This window comes from Cervus canadensis, chromosome 19 (genome assembly GCF_019320065.1).
Source record: "Cervus canadensis isolate Bull #8, Minnesota chromosome 19, ASM1932006v1, whole genome shotgun sequence".
NCBI classification, from domain to species: Eukaryota; Metazoa; Chordata; class Mammalia; order Artiodactyla; family Cervidae; genus Cervus; species Cervus canadensis.
The window spans coordinates 49,181,113-49,198,286 of record NC_057404.1 but is presented as its reverse complement, the minus strand read 5'-3'; the positions used below and the strand labels follow the sequence as shown (position 1 = coordinate 49,198,286).

The window sequence follows — 17,174 nt, the reverse complement described above, 5'->3', positions numbered from 1 at the left end:
CACTGTTTGTAATTATGGAGGCATCTTGGAATCGCAGACACCGAGAGAGAAAGCTCTGTGATCTGACTGTGACTGGGAAAGAGAGAATGCTTCTATGAAAATTCAATGTCTTTAAAACTAGAAATATTCTGGCTTCGAACTAATTGTTAAAATTTAGAAATAGAGGGAAATAGCTTAATTTTGAAATGACATTCTCTTTTTGAAAAATATATATTAAAGCATTTTTATATAAAGTCTTTTATAATATCGAGTAACTCTGACACTGCTTTGATGAGTAAAGTGTAAATGAATCGGATCATATAGATTAAATTCCCTTTGAAATGCTCAAGGGTTTAAATAACTAGTGGATATGTGATTGGCCCAAATCATTTGGGGTTTTATTGACCCCAAAGCATTCAAAAGAGGAATTGAGCTTCTCAGGCCATCGAAATATGGCTGTTGGTCCAATGATGATATCTGATGTGAAACCTCAAGAAAATATTTCTTTTTTAAAAACCATATTACAAAATTATTTTTGCATCCAGTTAGTAATAGATGATATAAGTCAAAGTCAAGGAAACATTTTCTTCTGGTATTTTTGACAAAATCCTGTGCTAATTTTACCTGATTATCAAGATAACTAATTTCCGTTTGCATGTAGAGTTAAACTCTGCTTCTCAATTAGAATTAACTAGCTTTTCCAGAATTTGGTTAGAGTCAAGGGTGATGAGGTCCATGGGGAAGTGTGCAGGTGGAGAACCAGGAAATTATACCCTTGAGAAGCTCTGGGGTTTTTAATCATTGAGATCTGACCCATAATGACCGATGAAAACATTCTGCTCCTCACTAGTGACTTGCAGATGGTGGACCTGGTTCAAACTCATGTTCACTTCTTTCTTCCTTAAGTAAGCAAACACACATGTATGTATGTGTGTGTGTTGAAATATGGGATTACAACAGCTGTCAAAAATTCTTATTTCTGTTATTCATGACACCTAGCATCAGACTAAGGTGCTAGGTGTGATTTTTCCATGCAAAGAATTATCCAACAAAAGCCTTTCCCATAAACCCCCTCTGCTCTGCACAAGGGGTTCTACCTGCTCTTAGATTTTTCTGTAAATCTAAAATGTTCTAAAATCTCAAGTTTATTAACTTAAAAAGAAGTCTTTCACCATAGAGATTAAATCAGAAGCTTTGCTCTCCCATGTGCTATCCTCCCAAATGGCACACACATGCGAACACACACACACACACACACATTTCCCCCAATGTTCATTAATATTAGTTTGGTGAGTGATACAACTAACTAGCTTTCTCTCACATATAATATATATACAAGTAATGTATATTTGCAATGCATATGCCAATATAAATACACACACATATGACTGAGAAGGGGTATCAAACTAAAGTAAAACATGCAATTATGAATCATAACTGACATTGAGTCTGTTATCATATTATGATTTGTAAGGTGCTCTGTGCACACAGCTGATGATGGAAGAGATGCAGACCCAGTGAGCTGAGAAAAGTCAGAGATATCTTTTGTATATTTCCCCCACACTGTGTAATCTATGTTTACATAATTCATTTTCATTTGAGAAGGGCAGCGACTTCCATCCTTTCTCCTTTTTTTCCTCATTGGTTTAACAAATTCTCAAGGTCTTTTTAATTAACTAGGAATTTTATCTCAATTGAATTTGCAATTATATCTATTAACAGTGAAATGATAATAAAGGTAACAATAAAATAAAGATAAAATAGAGACCATGATCTTAAATGTTTATTTTATTTTTGCTTGTTACAAAATAATAAAGCAAAAATATTAATTCCTCACATTAATAAATGTTTTGTTTGGTTTATCTTCTGCAATAAAGAATTGTTAATAATCTCTCTGTGGGTAGAAGAAAACATTGAAATGTAGTTTCCAAATCTTGCTAATATAGTTACTCATTTATTTTGGGAAGGTTGTTCTTAACCAAGTTAGCATTGTCATTAAGGAATATTTGGATTGTTCTGTTTTGTTAGCATAGTAGATGAATGGTAATGATGGGTTTTATAATTTATTATATAACTTATTCTATGTGATTAATATATTACTTGAACTTATTTTAAATGTACCTTTATATAAACATACACATATTATAGGTATAAGTAATTCAATTAAAATTAGTTTACCTAATATTATAATTCACAGTATCATACAAGAAAGTAATTTAAATAATTCTGTTTGTATATATTATATAAATATCTGTGTATGCGTTTATATATAAATATATATTGCAACAGTCACAGGTCAAAGACAAATCTCATGAAGATAAGTTATAATTTTATACGAGTATAGCTGTATTATGAAGGGAAAATACAAATTTTACTTATATATTATTTATTACATATATATTAAATATTATTTATTTAACAATGAAGTAGTCATATAAACATAGAAATATGCCAATAGCATTTGTAACTTACTTCAGAAATTACCATCTGCAGATATGTTTTCACAATTATAAATATGTTACTTATACAAATGGATAAAATTCTTTTAGCCACCTTACCTCTGTTTTCAATCTCTTAAATCAGGCTTTTAAACACCCACTGGTTTTAACATGCATGTTTGTGTGCATGTTCAAACCTTTTATACTCTATATGCCCTGGAAGAAGTAGTTACTCTCTTGTAGGAAATGCACTCATCAAACATTACCTGCAACCTAGTCTAGAATATATTATTTTTGAGTTATATCTGTTTTTTTAATGCCTCCTCTCTGTTTTCTCCTGTATTTATCTCTGTATACATATTCATTTGAAATCTACTTTTATCTTTACTTTTTACTCTGGAAAGTTGTCCTCTCTTGCCAATCTTTTTATAGGAGGTTGTGAATGGAAAGATGTTCTAAAATGACAGCTTAGCAGTTCTGGGCATATTCTGAGGGCTGATGATCCAAACTGACCTGACATGTACAGTGTTTCCCTATCTCCCATTTCCATTCTCACACTACCAGTCAGTCTGGCATATTCAGGGTCATTTGATCAGTTGCATAAAATGATCTTGATACTTAGCAGTCTGAACATCCTTTGGGTGGCTCTTAACTGTCTTTGAGAACATTATCCATGTACTAGATTTTAGTGAATGTTCCCCAGTTACTTTTCTACTCTAAAATATAATTTAAAAGTTTAGATGACTGTTATAACAAAAGATTTCTTACTTGCTTGGTTTCATTCAGTGTTTTTTTTTTTTTTTCTTCAATGCAATGTCTAATCTCATAATGTTACAATTGAATTTCTTATGTCTTTGCTATTTAACTACACATAAGATCTTTGCAAATTTCTCATGGTTGAAGTATTTTGTAAGAAGGGAAATCTCTGACTTATTCTCTTGTGTTTTTAGTAGAGAAGGTCAGATAGGTTGTGTCTAGCAGAGGAATAAATGAGGTACTTTGGAATTCCTGTAGAATTCAAACTGTGAAGGGACTGATAATTTCTGAGCATTGCCAAAAATCATAGGGTGAATCATATGATTAAAGAAATGTATATTGTTAAGGAAATGTATCCTAAAAGCAGAGGTGTTTTAAAATGCATTTTGACTTTGCTAATACTTTTTTTTTTTTAATAGCTGGTAGTTCAGAGCCCTGAGCATGAAAAAGCATCAGATTTAGCCAGATCTCTAGAATATGGGCGAAAGAGATGCAGAATCACAAAATTCACATGTTTGCCTGGGGCTCTAAATATATCAAATCATCCACACTTCTCAAATGATCTGGATTGCTTTAACTTCTCCTCCTGGATCTTTCAGTGTCACAGCAGACTACCGTGAGGGCCAGAAACCCAGTATCCATGGCCAATTTCTTTGTTTAGAGCCCCATCTGGTTATAAAACCTATCTTATTCCTTGGAGATAGACCAGAACCATGGGTCCAATTTACAAGGGTTAGGTGGTACAAGTGCCTCTTCAGTTGCAATGTTCTTCATAAGCTGCAACCCATTAATTGTGGCTTATTTACTTCGCAATGACCTAGTAACAGCAGCAGAATGTGGTCTCCCGACCACATGGCTTGATGGCCATCATGGCCTCCCAGCACGGCTTCTGCAGTGCTCCCAGCCTCTGTAGAATGCAGCAGCACAGCCCCTTAGTGGTGTGAGTAACAGAGGTCGGATTTGATTGTCTCTCCTCTGCAGTTTGGTTTGGGCTACTTTTGTGGTGGATTGACTCTCAGTTGGCTTTGCAGATTTTTAATGAGGAGCAAACATTGTTTTGGAGTGGCACAGCTGAGGAGCAGGGGCCTGGTGAAAGATGTTGTTTTTGGCAGAAATGATGGCAGAATCAGGAATAACAGCTGGGAAGAGTGCACTTAACTGTGAAAAAAAATAGAGGGTCTACTAACTGGAAAACTCAATTGTTGGTGAAGCTTCAGTCAATAGCTCTGAATTGAAAGTCATAGGTTTTTGCAAAATACTGAATTTGGAGTTACGGTTTCAAAGAATCTAAAAGAATCATGTGTAGGAGCAAACCATGGTATTAGTGTTTCCTTAGCATCTCTATTGGATTTGGGGTTTTTTTCATATTATCATGAAGTTAAACCATTTATGTATCCATCCATTTCTTTTCTGATTTCAACAATGAGTATTTCTTAAGAACTTACTGTTTGCCCTTCAGATGATAGGGAAATTCATTAAACATAGCCCCTATCCTTAACACTTTGCAGTCTTACAAGTGGGGAAAAACATCTCCAAATAACTATGCAAAATGAGATGACATATAAAGTGTTATGGGAAGGAATTTTTTTCTATCTACAAGAGTTAGAAAAAGCCTTAAGTTGGAGATAACATCTAAGTATAGATTTGAACGAGTAGAATTGAGAAACTCAGTCATAGGAAAAGTAACATCTCACTTGAGGAAAGGCAAAGTAAAAATGCCAGATGTAAATAGTTTTTACTTTTATTGAAATGTACAAGGTAAGCAGTGGGAGGTATATTTGAGATATCTCCTGCTGAACCTTAAAAAAACACAAAAAAACAAAAACAGATCTATCAGACAAAAATACCAGTAACACTATAGAAGAACTTCCCAGGTGGGGCAGTGGTAAAGAATCTGCCTGCCAAACAAGAGACACAAGAGACACGGACTTGATCATTGGGTTGGGAAGTGGCAACCCACTCCAGTATTCTTGTCTGGGAAACCACATGGACAGAGCAGCCTGGTGTGCTACAGTCCATGGGGTCACAAAGTAGGACACGATGAGGACACAAGTGTTAAATAAATTAAAAATGCTATATAAGCTTTAATTAACACAGTTAACTTTAAGTAAGTCACATAGAAATTTTCATTCAATAACTGCAAAGCATATATTATGTTCAAACGCACTGGTCATAGCAAACACCCTCTTCCAACAACACAAGAGAAGACTCTACACATGGACATCACCAGATGGTCAATACTTAAATCAATTGATTATATTTGCAGCCAAAGATGGAGAAGCTCTATACAGTCAGCAAAAACAAGACTGGGAGCTGACTCTGCCTCAGATCATGAACTCCTTATTGCCAAATTTAGACTTAAATTGAAGAAAGTAGGGAAAACCACTAGACCATTCAGGTATGACCTAAATCAAATTCCTTATGATTATACAGTGGAAGTGACAAATAGATTCATGGGATTAGATCTGATAGAGTGCCTGAAGAACTATGGATGGAGGTTCGTGACATTGTACAGGAGGCAGTGATCAAAACTATCCCTAAGGGAAAAAAAAATGCAGGGCAAAATGGTTGTCTGAGGAGGCTTTACAAATAGCTGAGAAAAGAAAGGAAACGAAAGACAAAGGAGAAAGGGAAAGATATTCCCATCTGAATGCAGAGTTCCAAAGAAGAGCGAGGAGAGATAAGAAAGCCTTCCTCAGTGATCAATGCAAAGAAATAGAGGAAAATAATAGAATGGGAAAGACTAAAGAGCTTTTCAAGAAAATTAGAGATACCAAGGGACCATTTCATTCAAAGATGGGCACAATAAAGGACAGAAATGGTATGGACCTAACAGAAGCAGAAGATATTAAGAAGAGGTGGCAAGAATACACAGAAGAACTATACAAAAAAGATCTTCATGACCCAGATAATCATGTTGGTATGATCACTCACCTAGAGACAGACATCCTGGAATGTGAAGTCAAGTGGGCCTTAGAAAGCATCACTATGAACAAAGCTAGTGGAGGTGATGGAATTCCAGTTGAGCAATTTCAAATCCTAAAAGATGATGCTGCACCTACCTCCTGAGAAATCTGTATGCAGGTCAAGAAGCAACAGTCAGAACTGGATATGGAACAACAGGCTGGTTTTAAATCAGGAAAGGAGTATGTATGTCAAGGCTATATATTGTCACCTTGCTTATTTAACTTATATACAGAGTACATCATGAGAAACGCTGGGCTGGATGAAGCACAAGCTGGAATCAAGATTGCTGGGAGAAATATCAATAACCTCAGATATTCAGATGACACTACCCTTATGGCAGAAAGTGAAGAAGAACTAAAGAGCCTCTTGATGACAGTGAAAGAGGAGAGTCAAAAAGTTGGCTTAAAACTCAATATCCAGAAAACTAAGATCATGGCATCTGGTCCCATCACATCATGCATATAGATGGGGAAACAATGGAAACAATGGCAGACTTTTTTGGGGGCTCCAAAATCACTGCAAATAGTGACTGTAGCCATGAAATTAAAAGATGCTTTCTCCTTGGGAAAAAAAAGCTATGATCAACCTAGACAGCATATTAAAAAGAAGAGACATTAATTTGCCAACAAATGTCCATCTAGCCCAACTTATGGTTTTTCCGGTAGTCATGTATGGATGTTGAGAGTTGGTCTATCATGAAAGCTGAGTGCCGAAGAATTGATGCTTTTGAATTATGGTGTTGGAGAAAGACTCTTGAGAGTCCCTTGGACTGCAAGGAGATCAAACCAGTTGATTCTAAAGGAAATCAGCCTTAATATTCATTGGAAGGACTGTTGATGAGCTGAAACTCCAATACTTTGGCCACCTGATGTGAAGAGCAACTCATTGGAAAAGACCCAGATGCTGGGAAAGATTGAAGGCAGGAGGAGAAGGGGATGACAGAGGATGAGATGGTTGGATTTCATTACTGACTCTATGGATACGAGTTTGATAAGCTCTGGGAGTTGGTGATGGATAGTGAAGTCTGGTGTGCTGTAGTCCATGGGGTTGCAAAGAGTCAGGCACAGCTGAGCGACTGAACTGAACTGACTGGCTGAACTGACTAAATTTTGAACACATCATAGGCTGTTAAGGAAGACTCAACAACATGGCAATCTTATTCTCTAAACAGAAAGCAATTAAGTTAAAATTAAACAACAATAACAACAAAAAACATAAACAAAGCCAAGTAGAAACAAGCCATATTTAAAAACTTAGAAACATGTTTTGAAATCATTTGAAAGATTGAGCACAAGAGAAGGGGGTGAGAGATGAAATGGGTGGATGGCATCACTGGCTCAATGGACATCAGATTGTGCAGACTCAGGGAGGTAGTGAAGGACAGGGAAGCCTGACAGGCTGCAGTTCATGGGGTCACAAAGAGTCGGACATGACTTAGCAACTGAATAACAACAAAATAGATGAAAGGATACTCATATTGGAAATAAAACATTTTTACAGTGGAATAGTAACAAATGCTCTACATTTTAAAACTTATGGCACACAGATGAAGTATTTAGAAAAGACATATATATCATGAAAGAGAGAAAGCCTTAATGTCCCATCTTAACTTTAAGGAACTATCTTAAAAACTTGAGAACAGAAAAACAACAGAACCACCTCACCCAAAAAAATTGAGAAAGAAATTATAAAGATGAAACAAATTAGTAAAAAAAAAAATGAAAACTAATATACAATTGATGCTTTCAAACTGTGGTGCTCGAGAAGACTCTTGAGAGTCCCTTGGACTGCAAAGAGATTAAACCAACCAATCCTAAAGGAGATCAACTCTGAATATTCATTGGAAGGACTGATGTTGTAGCTGAAGCTCCAATACGTTGGCCACCTGATGCGAAGTGCCGACTCATTGTGAAAGACCCTAATGCTGGGAAAGTTTGAAGGCAAAAGGAGAAGGGGGTGGCAGGAGATGAGATGATTGGATGGCATCAGTGACTCAGTAGACATGAATTTGAGCAAACTCTGGGAGATAGCGAAGGACAGGGAGGCCTGGTATAGTGTAGACCATGGGGTTGCAAAGATTCAGACATGACTTACAACCGAACAAGAACAACAACAATATATGATGAAAAGGATAACAAAAAGGAAAATGTAGATGCTTGACAAAACTACTAATGTTGACAAACATCCAGTAAGATTTATCAAGACATGAAGAATAAGACTATAAATAAGTGACTTTAAGAAAGGAAAAGGGAACACAACCACAGCTGCAGGTATAAAGAGTAAGAAGGCATGTAGTTTATATATTATAGTAACAAATTCAGATTCTGTAATCAGATTGAGTATGTTTGAATTCAATTTCCACATCTTATTAATGTATTAATATGATCAGAGTGTTAGGGGAAATATTGACTGAAACTGGCTGCCTGACCAGGAAAGTTAATAGCCATTTACACAAGTTATCTTGCAAAAGGAGGTCCTCTCAAGGAACGTGGAACTAACAAGCTACCCCCAACCAGAATAATTCAAGAAAGGTCAAAAGGAAAGAGGAGACATCAGTCCACATGTCCTACCAACCTCCCAGAATCCTTCATGCTGGACTCCACTTTGGCTGAGCAATGCACTCATGAGCAGATAGGAACCTGGGTCAGAATGATTGGCCAGGGACAACTCAGAAAGTAACTGTGTTACCATAAAACCTGGGGCTGCAGGCCATGTGGCAGAGCGTCTCCTGAGTTCCCTTACCCGCTGCTCTCCCACCAGGCACCCCTTCCCAATAAAGGCCCTTGCTTTGTCAACATGTGTGTCTCCTCAGACAGTTCATTTCCAAGTGTTAGGGAAGAGCCCATTCTTGAGCCCTAGAAGGTATCCTCCTTCCTGCAACACTAGCCTTCCCCAAGTTCCAAAGAGCAGATTTAACCAGAGAATTTAGAAAATGTAGAAACAAAGTAAGCGCTCAAGCAAGATAATAATAGTTTAACCATAAAGCAAGGTTAAGCACTTTTAGTTCCTCCTCAAGGGCTGGAGATATTATCCTGAGTCACATCCTTCAGTTGTTTTGCAGATGCTAAAATCACCAGGTGGAAGAAGTTGACTGCATGCTGACCACCAGCACACAGATCCCAGATAGGTGGGAACTAGAAGGTTGATGACTGAGATTCCAAGATATCACCGTGTTACCTCACCATCACCAATCAGAGAATTGTATAAGAACTGATCACACCCGCTGTGATCCTCTCCCTTCTACTTTTCCCTAGAAGTCATCCAGGAGTTTTGGTCTTTTGAGCATGAGCTGCCCATTCTCTTTGCTTGGTCCTGCAATAGATCCCAAGTTTTCCTTCACCCCAACCTGATGTCAGAAGATTGGCTTTGCTGCACAACAAGCATGCTGACTCATTTGGTTCCACAACATTTGTAGTTGCAGTCTTTAAAAAAAAAAAAAAAATTATACTATTTCTTTATATTATCTAAATCTTGATCTTATAGGTGACCAACTTTAGTTTCTTATTCAACAACCTCCATGAAACTGTTCCTGATGAATTCTACAAGCTTAGGCAACCTGTCTCAGCTAATACAGTACACATCCCATCAACTTATTAAAATGCCACAGCAATTTCATATGCTTTTCAAGGTCCCAACTTGGATTTCTTGGTAGAAACCTCATACTTTTTGATGCTGCTTTCCATCATCTCTTCATTTTATTAATTTGATCATCCAATGTTTATTGATTCTTTAATATATATCTAGGATAAAGCTTTCCAGGTAGCGCAAGTGGGAAAGAATCTGCCTGCCAATGCAGAAGACACAAGAGACATGGGTTCAATCCTTGGGTCAGGAGGATCCCTGGAGGAGGAAATGGCAACCCACCCCAGTATTCTTGCCTGGAGGGGATTGGTAGACTACGGTCCATGGGGTCGCAAAGAGTCTGACATGACTAGGCGACTGAACACACAGGCTAAAAGAAACGCAAATGAAACTACTTCCCCACCCTGATGAATCTTTACAGCATAGCTGGGAAGACATCACTTGAGTGATGATGTACAGTGTAATGACTGAAAGGATTAGTGCCTCAGGGATCTCTGAGGGCATAGTCTCTAAACTTTTTTTTTTTTTCTTGGCTATGCCACACAGCTTGCAGAGGGCTTCTCAGGTGGTGCTAGTGGTAGGAACCTGCCTGCCAATGCAGGAGATACAATAGACAATAGACTTGGGTTTGATCTCTGGGTTGGGAACATCCCCTCGAGGAGGAAATGGCAACCCACTCCAGTATTCTTGCCTGGAGAATTCCATGGACAGGGAAGCCTGGGGGCTGCAGAAGAGTCAGACACAACTGAGCAACTAAGTATAGCACAGCGTTGGCACAGCCTGCGGAAACTTAGTTTCCCAAACAGGGATTAGACCTGGGCCCTAGGCAGTGAGAGCATGCACAGAGTCCTAACCTCTGGACTGCCAGGGAATTCCCAACAATCTCTTAAATGAGAAATGAGCCAGAGAAGACTTTAGTTTGTAGAGCCTTTACTTGTGAGGGGATTTAATGTTAGAACAGTCTACTGAATTGGTTACAAGTGGCAGAAACTTGAAACAAACCCTGGTTAAGTAAAAAGGGGGACTATGTTGGTTCACACAAATGACAAATCCAATGGCTAAACTCATTTTCAACCAAGTAATTAATCAAGAATCTGTCTTTGTCCATACCTGTGTTTTCTTTCTCTTAGTTTTCTTTTTTTTTATGGACTTAATTTTTCAGGCACCTCTTATGGAGCAAGATGGAGCCTTCCATCCTAGCTGATCACCACCGCCAGAGGTAAGACAATGTTTTCTTTTCAATCCACCTAGCAGAAGTCTGAGCTTGCTGCTTGTTGGTTTAAACCAAATGAACGTTTATTCCTTACCCACTCACCAGACGAAAGGCATGTAAAGCCCAGAGCACATGTTCACCCTTAGCATTGGGTGGTGCGTATGTGAGGACCCGGACTAAACGCATGTGAGCTCCATGGAAGAAGAGAAGGAGGCATTGCTTCCCAAAGGCAAATTGAAGTTTGTTTTCAGAGAGGAACAGATGCTGGACAGGAAAAAAATAAAAAACAACAACAAAGAAATCCAAAAGTAAAAAGATCCAAAGACCCAAGCACAGTAGATATCTAATGTGGAGGAAGGTAGAAAGAACATTCTGTGCAAAGAAATAAGTATATGACACTCACAGAGATATTGCATAACTGGGGAGCAATAGTAGTGGAAAGTGTTTCAAGCAAAGATGAGGAAGTGGTAGCTGAGGTTAAGAGGACTGTTTGGTAGAAGTACCTGAAAAAGTTACCTTTTGTGAACATTCCCTCTGTTATGGCAGTCCAAGCACGGGTTGGAAAGAATTTCCAGACCCAGAGCATTTCGGACAGGAGTGAGTTTATTAAGAGGAGAGAGCAAAGATAATGTGGGTGCTGCAAGCAAAGCAGGCCGACCTCCTGACAGGACAGAGTCGACTTCTGAAGGGAGAATTAGAGTGGGAGACGCTGTTAAAATAGCGAGCCGGCTCAAAGGAAAGCCACACTTTTCACGTGTTTCATAGGACAACACCCCAATTTTTAGTCTCAAGACAAAGAAAATTCCTGCTGGAAGGTGGCATTAGGTGATTGGTTAGGCTGCTCTCGGGTGCATACCAGGATAAGTATTTTTACCTAATTTGGGATCAGCAAGCTGGCTGGTAAGGATCAGGGGGGCTTTTGGCAACAGTTACAGTGGGGCTCAGTCGGTTCCAGCGATGACTTTGGTTTTGGGCTCCATGTCTATGGTGTTGGTACAAAGTCTTGCAACCTGTGACCTTGGTATATGGGACTCCACCCCTCCTTTCTCTGAACCCTGGCATTCTCATAGGTACTAACTGAGAACCACCTAGCCTGGTCACACAATCCGCAACTGTGTTTCTAGTTCAAAGGAAGTTTTGAAAGCTGCTTGAATTTTGCTGCTCTTCAGAAGGAGTACCCAAATGGTCACCACTTTTTCTTATTCGTAAGAACGGAATTACCCTCCCTACCATGGATCTCAATGTTCAAAAAGCAATAAGGAAAAGTATTTTAGTTATTTAAAAATAGTCTGCATATTTTTTTTCTATGTGAGTCTTTTGGAAAAGAAATATTTTCTGAATCTGGCATTTTTTATCCTAGCATACCACATACCTATTCACAGATTAATGCTTTCATTTTATTCAAATCTTAGTGTTTTCAGGTTTGAGCTTTGTTTACCTTATAACACAGTCGTGTCTGTACATTTCTGACTTTGGTCTTGAAGCTTAAGAGGACAAGGTAGATGTCTTTTTCAAAATTTTGTGTGTATATTTTTGTGAAAGCCAGTAATTTTCTTGCTATAATCTGTTCTCAATAAATTGTATTTTGATTGAGTTAGATTGAATTTTATCCTTCAAAAGTTTTACAGAGGAAGTTGCCATTACCAAGCTTGATGTGACATCATTCAGACTACCACAAGACAGGAATGATTGTATTTTTTATTGATATATAATTGTCTGTTTTCAGAATGCAACAGGAAACTTGCAATAACATAATATCGGACTAAAGAGAAAGATGGCCATTGAAAATATAAATAGATTAAAAGAGAGGGAGGAAGAGAAGTGGCAGAAAACACATCCACAAATTTGCAGCCACAGGAGAAATTAGAAAATAAAACTATAGGAATAAAGCCATAATACTGTATAAAGAAAGATAGAATTTTGATATCAGTATCATACATACTCATGACTCATATTCCAAAGGTTGGAGAACTGATACATTTTCATCATAAGGATGAGCATGTAGGTAAAACTAAGTAATTTGAAACTCAGGAATTGGCTCATTCGAAATCAGAATAGCTGAAGTTTTTCTCATTGTAGCAACAAAACTTGGAAAGCTGGAACCTACTGTTATATAATTTTATTTAAAATGTTAATATATGTCCTTGCTTTTAAAAATATGTACCATAGGGTCTCATTTTATATTGGACTTGTTTGTAAAGTAAAGAGTTATAAGGCAAAAACTAAGATTTTCAAACTTATTCTTAAGAGTCCATTAAGTTGAAAACAATACAGGGTACATGGCTAAATATATATTTCTATTGGAGAATGGATTACTATCTCTTTTCAGTGTCAAGCCATAAGTTTCGAGTGGCTTCTAGATATATTTAAGGTTTGTGTTATAGAGACACAGATGTATAGAACAGTGTTTTAGGCTCTGTGGGAGAAAGTGAGGGTGGGATGATCTGAGAGAATAGCATTGAAACATGTATATTATCACATGTGAAACAGATCACCAGTCCAGGTTGGATGCATGAGACAAGTGCTCAGGGCTGGTGCACTGGGATGACCCAGAGGGATGGGATGGGGGGGGAGGCGGGAGGAGGATCAGGATGGGGAACACATGTACTGATTCATGTCCATGTATGGCAAAATCACTACAATATTGTAAAGTAATTAGCCTCCAATTAAAATAAATAAATATTTAAAAATGCAAAACACCTTATGTTTAAGGTTGATGTTATAAAAAAAAAACCCCACAAATGCACATCATGAGAAACTGACACTGCAAGAGACACAAGAGAGGACATGTGAGCTGATGGAAGGGATGCAGATTTATCTTTTCCACCTAGCTTTTGGTTATTAGCTCATTTAGTAGAATATCAGATGGTATCAGTTCAGTTCAGTTCAGTCCCTCAGTCGTGTCCGACTCTTTGCAACCCCATGGACTGCAGCACACCAGGCCTCCCTGTCCATCATCAACTCCCAGAGCTTACTCAAACTCATGTCCACTGAGTCGGTGGTGCCATTCAACCATCTCATCCTCTGTCATCCCCTTCTCCCCCCGCCTTCAATCTTTCCCAGCATCAGGTTCTTTTCCAATGAGTCAGTTCTTTGCATCAAGTGGCCAAAATATTGGACCTTCAACTTAAGCATAAGTCCTTCCAAAGAATATTCAGGACTGATTTATTTAGGATTGACTGCTTTGATATCCTTGTAGTCCAAGGAACTGTCAAGAGTCTTCACCAACACCACAGTTCAAAAGCATTAATTCTTCAGTGCTCAGCTTTTTTTATAGTCCAAGTCTCACATCCATACATGACTACTGGAAAAACCGTGGGTTGGACTAGATGGACCTTTTTGGCAAAGTCATGTCTCTGCTTTTTAATATGCTGTCTAAGTTGGTCATAGCTTTTCTTCAAAGGAAACAAGTGTCTTTTAATTTCATGGCTGCAGTCACCATCTGCAGTGTTTTTGGAGCCCAAAGAAATAAAGTCTTTCACTGTTTCCACTGTTTTCCCATCTACTGGGAGAGGTCAGTTTTCATTCCAATCCCAAAGCAATGCCAAAGAACGTTCAAATTACCACACCAGTGCACTCATCTCACACACTAGCAAAATAATGCCCCAAATTCTCCAAGCCAGGCTTCAACAGTACATGAACCATGAACTTCCAGATATTCAAGCTGAATTTAGAAAGGGCAGAGGAACCAGAGATCAAATTGCCAAAATCTGTTGAATCATTGAAAAAGCAAGAGAGTTCCAGAAAATCATCTATTTCTGCTTTATTGACCACACGAAAGCTGTTGACTGTGGATCACAACAAACTGTGGAAAATTCTTAAAGAGATGGGAATACCTGACCACCTTACCTGCCTCATGAGAAATCTGTATTCAGGTCAAGAAGCTATAGTTAAAACTGGACATGGAACAATAGACTGGTTCCAAATAGGGAAGGGAGTACATCAAGGCTGTATATTGTCACCCTGCTTATTTAACTTATATATAGAGTACATCACGAGAAATGCTGGGCTGGATGAAGCACATGCTGGAATCAAGATTACTGGGAGAAATATCAATAACTTCAGATATGTGGATGACACAATCTTTATAGCAGAAAGCGAAGAAGAACTAAAGAGCCTCTTGATGACAGTGAAAGAAGAAAGTGAAAAAGTTGGCTTAAAACTCAACATTCAGAAAACTAAGATCAGACAGTATAGCATACATTATTTAAAGTTTGAAGTGAAGTGAAGTGAAGTGAAGTGAAGTGAAGTCGCTCAGTCATGTGCGGCTCTTTGTAACCCCATGGACTGTAGCCTACAAGGCTCCGCTGTCCATGGAATTTTCCAGGCAAGAGTACTGGAGTTGGTTACCATTTCCTTCTCCAGTGGATCCTCCCAACCCAGGGATCGAACCTGGGTCTCCCGCATTGCAGGCAGACACTTTATTGTCTGAGCCACCAGGGAATCCCCAAAAGTTTACTTTTTTCTATATTTCTCTTTTTCCTAAAATCAGGTATTTGCATTCATGTAAGTGCATACATAGTGAGAATCCATGTACATCACATATACATTTAGCAGCAAATATCATTTTTTTTAATGGTCCAAAGTCATGGTTGTAAAGAACACATGAATATTTGAACTTACTCCTTGACCTTCCCTGTCTTCTTTATTTACTCTCTAAGCTGGTTTTTTGAAAAAATAAACAAAATTGACAAACCATTAGCAAGACTCATTAAGAAACAAAGGGAGAAGAACCAAATTAACAAAATTAGAAATGAAAATGGAGAGATCACAACAGACAACACTGAAATACAAAGGATCATAAGAGACTACTATCAGCAGCTCTATGCCAATAAAATGGACAACTTGGAAGAAATGGACAAATTCTTAGGAAAGTATAACTTTCCAAAACTGAACCAGGAAGAAATAGAAGATCTTAACAGACCCATCACAAGCAAGGAAATCGAAACTGTAATCAGAAATCTTCCAGCAAACAAAAGCCCAGGACCTGATGGCTTCACAGCTGAATTCTACCAAAAATTTAGAGAAGAGCTAACACCTGTCTTACTCAAACTCTTCCAAAAAATTGCAGAAGAAGGTAAACTTCCAAACTCATTCTATGAGACTACCATCACCCTAATTCCAAAACCAAAGATACCACAAAAAAAGAAAACTACAGGCCAATATCACTGAGGAACATAGATGCAAAAATCCTTAACAAAATTCTAGCAAACAGAATCCAACAACATATTAAAAAAAATCATACATCATGACCAAGTGGGCTTTATCCCAGGAATGCAAGGATTCTTTAATATCTGCAAACCAATGTAATACACCACATTAACAAATTGAAAGATATCTACTCTCTCTCCTTGGTGATGACCCGCAATTTTTCCTAACCTATGTTGTTTTTTTAATTAATTTATTTTTTAATTGAAGGGTAATTGCTTTACAGAACTTTGTTGTTTTCTGTCAAACATCAGCATGAACCAGCCGTAGGTATACATACATCCCCTCCCTTTTGAACCTCCCTCCCATCTCCCTCCCCATCCCACGCCTCTAGGTTGACACAGAGCCCCTGTTTGAGTTTCCTGAGACACACAGCAAATTCCCATTGGCTCTCTATTTTACATAATGTGATGTAGGTTTCTATGCTACTCTCTCCACACATTTCATCCTCTCCTCCCCTCTCCCCATGTCTGTAAGTCTGTTCTCTATGTCTGTTTCTCCATTGCTGCCCTGCAAATAAATTCTTCAGTACCATTTTTCTAGATTTTGTGTATTTATATGCATCAGTATATGATATTTATCTTTCTCCATCTGACTTACTTCACTCTGTATAATAAGCTCTAGGTTCATCCACCTCATTAGAACTGACTCAGATATGTTCCCTTTTATGTCTGAGTAATTTTCCATTGTGTATGTGTACCACAACTTCTTTATCCATTCCTCTGTCGATGGACATCTAGGTTGCTCTATGTTATAACTACTGTAAATAGTGCTACAATGAACAATGGGATACATGTGTCTTTTTCAATTTTGGTTTCCTCAGGGTATATGCCTAGGAATGGGATTGCTGGGTCACATGGTGGTTTTATTCCTACTTTTTTTTTAAAGAATCGCCATACCGTCTTCCATAGTGGCTGTATCAATTTACATTCCCACAAAGAGTGCAAGAGCATTCCCTTTTCTCCACACCTTCTCCAGCATTTATTGTTTGTAGACTTTTTGATGGTGGCCATTCTGACTTTTGTGAGGTG

At 38.1% G+C, this 17,174-nt stretch overlaps 1 long non-coding RNA gene across 1 annotated transcript in view; it reads left to right on the top strand.

Moving 5' to 3' along the window:
* The window catches only part of LOC122422334, a 594,363-nt gene that overhangs the window by 546,691 nt on the left and 30,498 nt on the right, over positions 1-17,174 (top strand). Inside the window, exon 6 of the long non-coding RNA XR_006263780.1 lies at positions 10,885-10,941. This is a non-coding gene — a long non-coding RNA (uncharacterized LOC122422334). The remainder of the gene's footprint in view (positions 1-10,884; positions 10,942-17,174) is intronic.